A 13561-nucleotide genomic window follows, 5' to 3' on the forward strand; every position below is an offset into this window, starting at 1 on the left:
GCTAGACAACTACTCTAACACAAAGCTACACACCCACCCCTCACTGGAATTCTAGGCAGGTACTCTACCACTGAGCTATATTCCCAGCCCTTTTTTTTTTTTTTTACTTTTGTTTTGAGACAGGGTCACAATATATTACTCAGGTTGGCTTAAACTAACCCTGTAGCCTGAAGAGGACTTGAACTTGTCATCATGCTTCAAACTCCCAAGTAGTTGGCATTACAGACCTGTGCCACCAGGCCAAATTTTGGTGACTTTGAAGTTACATTTTTCAAAGAGTATCGAAGGAATTTTTTCTTTTAGTAAACGAAATGCTCATGTGTTTTTTGAGGAAGCATTGAAGAGGATTACAGGCTAATAAGATAAAAACCCAAATCATGAGCCCAGGGCCTGGTGGTGTACCCCTTTAGTGATAGCAGGAGGCAGAGACAGGCAGATCTCTGTGTGTTCAAGGCCAGCCTGGTCTACATAGTTCCAGGCCAGCTGGGGCTACAGAGGGACCCTGTCTCGAAAAAAAAAAAAAAAATGGGGCTGGAGAGATGGTTCAGTGGTTAGAGCACTGACTGCTCTTGCAGAGGACCCAGGTTCAGTTCCCAGCACCCACGCGGGGGTTAACAACCTCTGTAATTTCAGTTCCAGGGGATCCAACACCGTCTTCTGATCTTTGCAGGCACTGTATCATAAAGGATCTTGGGCACTTACACACATGTAGGCAATACACCTATACATATAAAAATTAAAATATTTTTTAAAAAAAACACAGATCATTGGGGCTGGAGAGATGGCTCAGCGGTTAAAAGCACTGACTGCTCTTGTAGAGCTGGGTTCGATTCCCAGCACCCACATGACGGCTACAAACCATCCTTAACTCCAGTTCCAGGGGAATCCAATGCCCTCTTTTGACTTCCACAGCATTGCATGACACAGGTATACTCACATACATTCAGGCAATACACTCGTACACATAAAATAAAAATAATAAAATATTTATTTTAAAAAACACATCACAAGTCTCAAAGGCATCCTTACTGTACAAGTTCACGAGAAAGACAAGATGGTTTTTTTTGTTTGTTTGTTTGTTTTTTTGGTCAAGCCAGGAATAATGAACTAAAGGCATGGGGGGAGGGGGAGCAGTAGTGTTAACCGGATCACAATTAATATAAAAAATTGTATGGAGAATGTATACTGAACCGGTGATATTACTTCTTATTCTGGTTATCTACTCTTGCCATATACATTGCCCCACTAGGAAGGATATCAACAGCTCTCTTAAGCGAGGGATCTGGAGAAGAGGTACAGGAAGGGGTTGATTATTGGGGCACTTGGATACTAGGAGCGTTGAAGACAATAGGGCAGGTGCCTGTCCAATTAGAAGATAGCAATAGGCATTAGTTCCACGTAGGAAGAAGGTCTCTGAGGAGTTAAGGAACATGGTCTGTTTAGGTAGAAAACTAAGTGGTAGACATTTTAAAAAAGGAAGTTGGAACATGAAATAGCGAGAAGTCAAGGCCATTCTAGGAGGGATTTGGTGTTGGTTGTGCTGACACTGTTCTGTTTCCCCAATGTGGGTAAAACTTTTAAGGGTCTATTAGGACACACTGTTGGTTATTAGAGAGAGAAAGAATTTGAGGGCTCTTTGAAAAAAAGTGTGATCTTACCAAGGAGACTTGTTAGGACAAGTCTGGCTTGGCTGAATTGAAAGTTTTATTTAGCATTTCATCAGATGTATCAAAAATACATGTTTGTGAGATATATTTTGTCATGGAACTGAGGGTGTTTGAAAGAGGGACAAGTGTTGTTTTTGTTCTGTCTAAGAGTAAAGTTGCATAATGAAAGGATGCCCACGGGAATGAACTGTCTTCTATGGCAGAAGACACAATAATAAAAACGGAGGCCTGGCTTAAGAGGCTGACTTCTGACAAGCCTCCACCCTGAGATGGTGAGCAAGGAGATGTGAGAAAGTGAAATTTGTGTTTCTATTTGGCAGTGAGAATACTGGAAGGAGTTAATCCTGAGAGAGAGACACAGGGATTCCATCAGAAGTATGTATGGAGGGAGATTAATCTGGTCCTTTCAAATGGAGTGGCTGAGTAAGTGCTGCCAGTTCAAATAGCAGTTAAAAACATGTAAAGCCAGCAGTCCTCTGCAAGAGATAAGTTTTATTTAAGGAATTCACCGGTCTTTGGAGAGGGGAGTTGGCTGTAGTGGCTGGGAACGGGAGTAGGAGAATAAAGAAAGTCATAAGGTTCAAAAGTGAAACCACAGAGTGATTTTAGGAAGGCAGGTAAGAAGTACAATGCTAGAGAGAGTGAAGATGAGAGGAAACCCTACATTCAGTTAGAAAAACAGTGGCATTGGGCTAAGTGGGTAAAGACAGGGGTCATACTCAAGGTAAGTGATGGCCTTGGTTCAGGAATAAGCTAAAAAGGCTCCCTGAAGGAACAGGTCTAAGATAAATTCTCTAAGTTGGGTTAGGTCTTCTAGAACATTGAGAGAATAAGAAAAGAGAGCTTGTCAAATTATGTCATAGAGTTCCAAAACTAGAGACAGGATCTTGGGTACTCATTATGGTCTGGAAGTATCTGAAGAGTGAGTTTCACTTGGGTCTCACCAGAAGAAGAGACAGCAATCTCTAAGAGACTCACAGGAATAGACCATTTGAACGTCTCGGGGAGGAATAGCCTTAACACTGGACAGATGAACCCAGGTTTTACACTTGACTGAAGTTGGAAGCATGAGCAGGACTTGATCGGGTCAGTTCTAAACATATTCCAGAGGCCTTTTACCAGTGAGAGGGTATTAAGATGGACCTAGTTTCCTGGGTTAATGTGAAGAGGTGATCCCAAAAAGGTAGAGTCAGGCTTGGGACTGTACTCTGTGACAGCTTTAATCAGCTGTCCTGATGATATGATACAACATCCCATGTCTTGCAATGCCTGAAGAAATCAGAAGATGGCATCAAATCCCCTGGAACTGGAGTTATGGATGGTTGTTAGCCACCATGTGGGGGCTGGGAATCGAACCCAGGTCCTCTGCAAGAGCAGTCGGTGCTCTTAACTTTTGAACCATCTCTCCAGCCCCAAGAAATGTCACAGGGGTACTTTAATGGGTCTTGCAATGTATAGTGGCCAACTGAGTTGGAAATCAGATAGCTTCTTGTAGGACATGTTTAACTGGAACAGTATGGCCCATGATGAGACCTTTTTCCCATGGGTCACATGGAAAGCATAGGTCAAATCTGTGTAAATGGTAAGTCTCATTCCTGCTCCCAGCTCAAGAGCTCTACTGAGTAATCAGTTCTGCTTCTGGGGCTGAAGTGGAATTAACCAGGAGAGGCCCAAGTTCTATGGCCTCTGTGAGGGTCACTCTTGTCCACTTCAAAAGTCTGTCCTGACACCGTAGAGCTGCTCCCATCTGTGGACCAGTTCACTTCAGACTGGGAAAATTGGGACTTTTGTAGATTTGGTCTAGCACTGTAGGTAAGATCAGTTGTTTATACACAGGAGTCTTGGGGTCTGGCAGGAAGGTAGGTAGCAGGATTTGAAGTTTGTGGTAAACTCTGGAGTTTGTAAGAGAAGAGTCTTGTAGATTCTGCTGTCTGAGAGCTAGTGGCAGGCCCTCAAATTGAGAATCCAAGAATCTGATGGGACATGTAAGCCATCACACTCTGTTCCAGGATTAATTTCAAGACCACCCTAACTCAGAGAGCCATAGCTGCTGGTGTCTGAAGCAGAGGGACCTGACACGTATCACCAAGTGTAATGATTTGAAAAGATAAGTGACCAGACACTGGGAGGGGCTCAAAGTTTGGGTTAAATTTTCCAGGGCTACTCGCTTTCACTCATATACATATAGAGAAAAGGGTTCAGTAACATCAAGGAGAGCTAATGATGAGGTGCAGAAAGCTACTTTAGGCGATCTAAGGCCCATGTTGCTTAAGGGGTCTAATCTAATGGATCATTCTCCATTCCCATTAAGATTTCATAGAGGGATTTAACTCTAAGACTGAACTTGGGAATCTTGGGAATTGTATGCAAAACACTGCCACATTCAAGAAGGTCCTTAGATGTTGTTTTGTGGTCGCATCCCCATAGCTAAAATGAGATCCTTGCAGTGACCAGAAAGGCTTCTTGTACCTGGCCCTTTTGTTGGGAAGATATGGGCCTCTGAGACTTGTAGAACAGTACTTTTATTTGAAAAGGGCTTGTCTGGATTGCAGATTAATAAATTATCTATATACTCAAAGAGACTACTCCCAGGAAGAAATTTAAGAGCTGGCAGGGCCATCCAAAAAAAAAGTGGCTTATCCCAAAAGCCCTGAGGGAAGATAGTCCAAAAGAGTGGTTGAGTCACTTACATGGACGGTCCTGCCATTCAAAAGCAAATAGGAACCAACACAAAAGAAATCATCCTTGGGGTCTAAATACTATGAAACAAGAAGTGCTAGAGAGGACCTATCCCAAGAGAACATAAGGACTGGGAACTGTATTGGTTACTTTTCTCTTTGTTGTGACCAATTACCTGAAAAGAAGCAGCTAAGAGAGGAATGGTTTGTTTGGGCTTACAGGTCAAGGGTATGCTGTCCATCACGGCAGCAGAATGGAGGGGTAGTTGGTCACATTGCCTCTGCAGTCAGGAGGCAGAGAGATGAATGCTAGCGCTTACCTCGCATTCTCCCTTTTATTCAGTCAAGGACCCAGTTCATAGAATAGTGCTCCCCACACTTAGGGTGGGGCTTCCCACCTCAATGAACCCAATCTACAAATTCCCTCACAGCCATGCTCAGAGATTTGTCTCCTAGGTGATTCCAGATCCTTTCAGTTTGACAATATTAACCTTCACAGGAGCCATGGGGTAAATGGAGATCACAGCCTCATTCATGGTCTTCAGATACTAGACCATTCCATTGTATCCATCTGACTCTTTAAAAAAAATTTATTCAGGGGGCTGGACAGATGGCTCACCTGTTAAGAGCACTGGCTGCTCTTTCAGAGGACCCAGGTTTGATTCCCAGCACCCACATGGCAGCTGACAACTGTTTGAAACTACAGTTTCAGGGGAATCTGACTCTCTCTTCTGACCCCCATGGGAATAACATGGGTGCACTTATATATGCAGGCAACATTCATGAATATAAATGAAAAATAATAAATAAAAATATTTTTTAAATTATTCAGCATCTTGTGTCTTTTTTGAAAAAAAAAATTATGTATGAGTGTTTTTCCTGCATGTGTATGTATACCACATGTGTTCCTGGTGCCTGCAGAGGCCAAATGAGGGCATTAGATCCCCTGGAAATGGAATTACAGATTCTTTTTTAAGAAAATATTTTATTATTTTTATTTTATGTGTACATGTGTATTGCCTGTGTCATACAATGCCCGCAGAGGACAGGAGGCTGTCGGATCCCCGGGAACTGGAGTTATGGACAGTTGTTAGCTGCCATGTGGGTGCTGGGATTGAAATCTGAGTCTTCTACAAGAACAGTCAGTGTTCTTAACTGCTGAGCCATCTCTCCAGCCCCAGAGTTACAGATTCTTGAGAGCTGCCATGTGGGTGCTGGGAACCAAACATGGGTCCCTCTGCAAGATCAGCAAGTGATCTTAATTGTTGAGCTATCTGTACAGCCCTGCACCTGACTTCTTTACTTCCTGAATAGGGATGTTGCACCAAGAGTGAGTAACCAGCAATTTATCAAAGAAAGGCTGAAAGTCTTTTCATGTTTTAGGTTCTAAAGGATATTGGGACTTTTGAGGAAAGTTTTTAGGGTCTTTAAGGACAATTGTAACGGGAATGGCTGTTAGTGAATTCTCAGTAGTGGATGGTATCCCAGATTCTGTTCGGGGTGGTGGGGTGAGGTAGGGGTGTAGTAGAGACTACAAGGAGAGCTTCTGAGGCTCCAGGCAGCTTTAGGCCATTATAAGAAAGAGGATTCGGTGTCAGGAATGCTATTAAAAGTCTCTGGCATTTCAAAAAGCCTCAAATAGGTCTGAAGTTTAGATAGAACATCCCTACCCAGGAGTGGAGCAGGGCAGTTAGGAAGAACCAAAAAGCAAAGAGTGAAAAACAATATTTTTCAATCATACAAGTTAAGAAGGATGTAAATTAAGCTGATTAGGGCTTGTCATCAATGCAAGGAACAAGAAGGTCTAACAGGAGGTGGTTGGGGTGGAAAAAAATCATTCCCATGTTGATAGGGAATAGAATTTTGGTCCCTACAATTGGGCTCATTCATAGTGATGGAGAATGAATGCAGATGCCTGTATAGCCTCAGAGACCAATCAGTCTTCAGGGGCAAGGGGACCTCTTTCCCTATGGGCTCCTCATAGCACAGGAACAAAATCAGGGGCATTTGTTGTTTTTCAGAGTTGACCCGAACATGAGGTCCTTGGATGGAGGTTAATCTTCCCTCAGAAGGGAGAAGGGAACATTCATTTCTAGTATGTTCCCATTTTGAAAGATTGGGCATGGTTTTGGAGGAGGTTTAGCTCAATGGATTTGGCTGATTCCAGCTGAAATATTTTGGTGACTACAATAACCATAATGGAAGATTCTTTTGACTCAAGGCTTGTTAGTTCCGTTACAATGAACAGGGTAGCCACTAGATGGAGCATTAGGATTTCCAGAGAACAGCAAGAACATGCCAATGATTCCCTCTATAAACAGGGTTTGTCTATTATCTCCTTCCTCCCATTCAGCCCTTCTGACTTTTGAGATCGCTTCCTGGTTATTAAAGACTTTGAAGACCATAAAATAGTGAAAGGAGTCTTGTCACAGGAATGGGGGGAGATACAATTTAATTTTTGAAGTTTTTGTTTACTATCTAGAGAGGCTTTGTTTATGAAATGTACAGTTTGTTTTTACAAACAGATTAATATACTTGTGCCATGGTTTCAGTCAGCCTAGATTGAAAGAGAGCAGCGTCTTCCAACGCTCCCCATGTTATTTCCTGTCTCTTGTTATTGTTAGCAGGTTTGATAATGACCTTTTTCATTCCCTCTAATAATTTTAGTTGGTCCTTCTGCTGTCATTGCCTATGTCAGTGGCCTGACCAGAAAGAGTCTGTGTCAGGCATGGCAATGGATCCTGGCCAAGCCATAGCTTGATTACAAGTGTGACCCTCATCAGCCCAAGCACCTGCTAAAGGCCAAATATACGACTGTTCTTCATACATGCAGCGGGTGATCAGAGTGACACAGATGTCTTTCCAGGCTAAGTTAAAAGCCACAGTGAGCTCTTGGAATTCTTTAATGAAGGTAGAGGGATGTTGGCTAAATGACCCTAGTTTGGATAGTGTTTTAGACAGGTCAGACATGGGGAAAGCGATGTGTTATCAGATGATAGGATGATCCGCACTAGCCACTCTGTGAAGGGGAAAGGTGTTTCCTGAGATAGAGGGGATGGCTTTTAATTGTTCCATATACAAACTTTATGAATGAGTGTGTGAAGGAAAGTATGTATCTGGGTATATAGGAGGAGTGGTTGGAGACAGTTCCTTGGGTGCAGAGGAGGGAGAAGAAGGAAAGGCCAAAGAGAGATGAGAGCAGAGGTAAGGAGAGGGGTGGCTGCAGGCAGAGAAGCCAGGGTTGAGTAGGGCCTGTGTTTGCACAGAAGATGGATCATCAAGGATAGCATCTGGGGCTGAGGTTAAGGGAGATGGGCTAGCATGAGCAATCCAGTAAGGTGCATGTGCCATCCTTTTTACGACTGGAAGTCCTATGACAAGGCCATGGAGGCTCAAATATAAGGAATCTGAGTCCTTTTCTGAATTATGACAAAAGCAATCTAACTGTAAGACATGCTCATAGATAGCTCAATATGCTATGAAGTTGCCTGCATTCTTGATCCGGGAGTGGATGGAGAGGTCAAATTTTGTTAGAAAGAAAAAAACGAGCTTTCATTTTTACCTTGCCTTAGCCTTGACCAGCGTCCATCAGTTACAAATGAGAAATACGACTTTCTATAAGAGACCAAAAGGAACTCCTAAACTTGTACCCTGGTGGGTGACAGTGACCGAGAGTCATAGCCTGTAGGCCTTTGGGTCTCACTGGAGAGTCGCTCAGTCAGAGGTTTCAGTTGCCCGTCAGTCTCTCAGTCAAGCAGCAGAGCAAGAAGAGACCAAAGGAGGCCAAGGACAAGGTCTAACCCAGGCCACAAAAATGTCAAGCCAGGCACAGGGGTAGAAATATTTACCAGACAGAACTAATATAAAAATTTGAATAAAAAATATATACTGTGAGGTGGCAAGATGGCTCAGTGGGTAAAGGCACTTGCTGTGCAAGCCTAGAAACCTAAGTTCAATCCCAGAGCCAACATAAAGGTGGATGCAAAGAACCAACTCCACAGAGTTGCCATTTGACTTCTGCAAAGCCCGTGGCATGAGCACTCCCACACAATACACATAATAATAAAATTTAATTTTAAAAAGAATATACACTTTAGGATACAGAAACATTGTAGGTGAATTCTCAGAGTGAGACATGCCCCACTAAGGGAATGGGAGTACTTTATAACAGTTAAGACAACTTAACTGGTACAATCCCATGTGCCATTTGTGTGGGGTTGTCTGGATAAATAAGCCAGCTTCTTGCTGTCATGTTAACATCACCATCTTTCTTGGGATGATGCCTGTTAAGAGTAAAGCTTTAAATGTTTATAGAAGGCACCACAAGTCACTTTAAGCAGTCGGGTTCTGAGTGTTAAGTGGGGGATATTTTTTAACCTTTTTGTTGTTACAGTTTTGACTGTAAATAAGGTTCAGAATCTTGTTTGTTTCTCAGAAAGCTGCATGTTGACAACTGGGAAAGAAACAAGGTTAAGGTCACATAGGGTTGGGGCATAAACATGTTTTATTCCTTTTTAAATGTTCTTATTTGAAATATCTCCATTTAAAAAAAGAATATTGGGGCCTGATGTGATGACACACACCTTTAATCCAACACTCAGGAGGCAGAGGCAGGTGGATCTCTGTGAGTTCAAGACCAACCTGGTCTACATAGGGAGTTCTAGACCAGCTGGAACTACAGGGAGACCCAGTCTCAAAAAGACCAAAAGAATAAATAAAAGAATATTGGGGTAAGAGGTGCTCCAGCAGCAGAACTCATCTGGTAGGAGAGAACTTCCTGAAAGTTGTCCCCTGACCTCCACATGCATGCTGTGGCACAGGCACACCCACACACTTGTGCGCACACGCATGCGCACACACACGCAGACACATACACACAAAAATAAATAAATAAATAAATAAATAAATAAATAAATAAAATAATGTTTTGGTCTCAAAAAGATCAAAAAAGATCCTAGCAGACAACCTGAGTGGGTGGGTTCCAACCTCCATTGGTGTAGCAGCTGTGATCTCAGCAGACCACCAGACAGTGCGGGGTTCTGGCCTCACTCTGGCATAGGGGCTGAGACCACAGGGGACTGCCTGAGAGCACCCAGATCCTGCCTCACTCGGTGGTGAGCTTCCCCTAATTGCACCACACCCATCCCCCTACTTGGGATTTCCTGAGCCCCTCCAAAGGCCCCAGGGCAGATCTGGCTTTAGTAGGCTAAGTCCAAGATCCTAGCAGACAGCCTGAGAGGGTGAGCTTCAATCCTCCATCAGTGTAGTTGCTGTGATCTCAGCAGACTGCCAGGGAGTGCCGGGTTCTGGCATCCCTCTGGCATAGGGGCTGAGAACACAGCAGACCAACTGAAGTCCCAAAATCGCCCCCCTCTTAGGGGATTTCCCAAATTTTCTCTGAGTTCCTTCTAATAGGGTCCAAACCTTAGAAGGAAGCTTGACTGTACCTGACTGGAACCTGACTTGGGCTTCTGTGGGTGCTCTTGAATAGCTAATCTGAAGCCATCAGGTCCCTCCAAAATAAAACCTGAAAGAACCTGAAACCTGTACCAACCAGCTTTACATAACCAATAAGGAAAGGACCTACGCACCCCAATAATACAAACAGAAGCATACTTCAACTTAATTCTCATTCTCATATCAGAATCATAAACAACAAAAAAAATTCATATGTAAAAATCACAATGAAAGACTAATAAAACAGAAAGCCAAACACTATGTCCCTACCAAACTTTACCAGTCCTGTAGAAGAGTTCTACAAAGAGAACCCCCTAGAGATAACCCAGGACACTGAATTTAAAAGAATAATCATAAACATGATCAAGGAATTCAATGAATTTAAAGAACACATGAACAAACAAATCAAAGAACTAAAAGAAGATAATTATAAACTTCTGAATGAATTCACAAAAGAGCTAGAAACACTGAAGAAAACTCAGGCAGAAATGAAGAAGGAAGTGTAAAACTCAATAAGCCAACTTGAAACAACAGGGGAAAGCCTCACCGCTAGAACGAATGAAATGGAAAACAGAATATCAACACTGGAGAATAAAGTTGAAGAATTGGACCATTCAAGCAAAGATTATGGAAAATTTAAAAAAAAAACACAAGGAATGGAGTAGGCAAGAGATGTGGGACACCACAAAAAGACCGAATGTACATATCATAGTAATAGAGGAAGGAGAAGAATTTCAGGTTAATGATATTGACCAGATCTTAAACAGGATTGTAGAAGAGAATTTCCTGAAATTAAGGAAAGACATCTCCATACAAACACATAGGTCAAGGGAAGTTTTATGGGTCTCCATCCCTCCCTGCTAAGCAACCGGTGAATTCTGGGAAGGAACAGCCATTGTCTTCAGTTGTGCACTATAAGGTGAGCACAAGAGGCTTTAATGGATGCTTCCAAACTTGTGGCCATAGAATCCTAGTTAAAATCAGAGGGCCACAAAACAAATAAAAAATGCAGGACTGTGGGAAAGGGAACTGTAGGGAGGAAAGGGGAACAAATGTCTATCATAGTTGAGGGGGAAAGAAAAATCTTCCATGACACGACTAGCCTGAAAGAATACATGTCCACAAAACCAGCCCTTTAAAGAATTCTTGAAGCAATACAGAGAGCAGAGACAGAAACAACTATACCCCAGGGGCAAAGAAAGAAAATAAATAAAGGTATAATTGAGGAAACACAAAATTTGACAGAACACAAACAGAAATCAAAATGACAGCAACAAATACACATCTTTCAATAACAACCTTAAATATCAATGCAGTGAACTCCCCTGTCAAAAGACACAGGCTAAGTAAATGGATTAAGAAACAAAATTGATCTCTTTGCTGTCTGCAAGAAACCCATCTCACCTTGAAGGACAGGTACTATCTTAAGATAAAAGGATGGAAAAGAATATTCCAAGCAAATGGCACTAAGAAACAAGCAGGGTTGCAATTCTAATATCTGACAAAATAGACTTCAAAGTAAAACTAATCAGAAGAGATAGGGAGGGTCACTTCATTCTGATCAAAGGAACAATTAACCAAGAAGATATTACATATATCCACCAAACTCTGGTGCACCCAAATTCATTAAAACAGGACTTAAGACACAGATTAACCCCAAATCAGTAATAGTAGGGGACTTTAATACCCCCACTGTCTCCATTAGGCAGGTCAACTGCACAAAGAATAAACAGAGAAATATCTGAATTAAATGATACCATACATCAAATGGACCTAACAGACATCTTTCGAATATTCCACCCAAGCACCAAAGAATACACTTTCTACTCGGCACTCCATGGAACTTTTTCAAAAACTGACCACATACTGGGGCACTAAACAAATCTCAACAAAGACAAAAAAAAAAAAAAAAAAAAAAAAAAAAAACAAGAAAAACAAAAACTAATAATTCCATGCATTCTATCAGACCACAATGCAATAAAGCTCAAAATCAACACTGGACAAAACCCTAGTCACCTGCAACTCACATGGCAATTGAACAACATACTCCTAAAAAATGAGTGGGTCCAAAGAGAAATTAAGAAAGAAATAAAAATGAAAAGGACAATACAACACAACCTCTGGGACACTTTAAAACCAGTCCTAAGTATCTACATTAAAAAATTAGAAAGAGCCCAAATAAATGACCTAACACTGCAACTCAAGATCCTGGAAAGGCAGATGGATTTACAGCAGAATTCTACCAGATATTTAAAGAAGACCTCCAACCAATACTACTTAAATTATACAAAATGATAGAAACAGAGGGAGAACTCCCAAATTTCTTCTATGAAGCCAGCATCACTCTAATACTCAAAACGGGTAAAGACACAACCAAAAAAGAAAACTATAGACCTATATCCTCGGTGAACATAGATGCAAAAATTCTCAACAAAATACTTGCAAACCACATACAGACACACATCAGAAAGATCATTCACCATGATCAAGTAGGCTTTATCCCAGAGATGGAGGGCTGGTTCAATATACTCAAGTCAACAAACATCATTAATCATAAAAACGGACTCAAAGACAAAACCACATTGTCATCTCAATAGATGCAGAAAAGGCTTTTGACAAAATTCAGCATGCATTTATGTTCAAAGTCCTAGAGGGAATTGGATGAGAGGGAACATACCTCAACATAATTAAAGCCATATATAACAAACCCACAGCCAACATCATTCTAAATGGAGAAAAACTGGAATCATTTCCACTAAAATCAGGAACCAGACAAGGATGTCCACTATCTCCACTCCTTTTATAGTACTTTCCATAGTACTTGAAACTCTTGCTAGAGTAGTAAGACAAGAGAAGGAAATTAAAGGGGTACTAATTGGAAAAGAAGAGGTCAAACTATCACTTTTTGCAGATGATACAGTATTATACCTAAGAGACTCCAAAAGTTCCACCAGAAAACTCCTAGAACTGATTAACACTTCCAGTATAGTGACAGGTTATAAAATTAATCTACAAAAATCAGTAGCCTTTCTATATACCAATAACAAGCAACTGTAGAAAGAAAACAGTTAAATGCTCCCATTCACAATTGCTGCAATAAAATAAAATAAAATATCTTGGAATAAATCTGAACAAAGACACCAAAGATCTCTACAATGAAAATTTTAATCATTAAAGAGATGGAGGAAGACACCAGGAAATGAAAGGCCCTCCCATGCTCATGGATTGGAAGAATTAATATTGTGAAAATGAATAAATCTGAACAAAGACACCAAAGATCTCTACAATGAAAATTTTAATCATTAAAGAGATGGAGGAAGACACCAGGAAATGAAAGGCCCTCCCATGCTCATGGATTGGAAGAATTAATATTGTGAAAATGTCCATCTTACCAAAAGCAATATATAGATTTAAATGCAATCCCAATCAAAATCTCCATGATATACTTCACAGAATTAGAAAAAAAATACCCTTAAATCCATATGGAAGCACAAAAGACCCCGGATAGCCAAAGCAACCCTGAGCACAAAGAGCAATGCTGGGGGGGATTACTATTGCAGATCTCAAAGTATACTACAGAGCTATAGTCATAAAAACAGCATGCTACTGGCACAAAAATATAATCACAGATCAATGGAACATCATTGAAGACCCAAACCCAAGTACACGCAATTTCAGCCACTTTATATTTGACAAAGATGCCAAGACCACACAATGGAGGAAAGACAGCATCTTCAACAAATGGTGCTAGCAAAACTG

Source organism: Nannospalax galili, unplaced genomic scaffold (genome assembly GCF_000622305.1).
Source record: "Nannospalax galili isolate Female #2095 unplaced genomic scaffold, S.galili_v1.0 scaffold286, whole genome shotgun sequence".
Taxonomy (NCBI): domain Eukaryota; kingdom Metazoa; phylum Chordata; class Mammalia; order Rodentia; family Spalacidae; genus Nannospalax; species Nannospalax galili.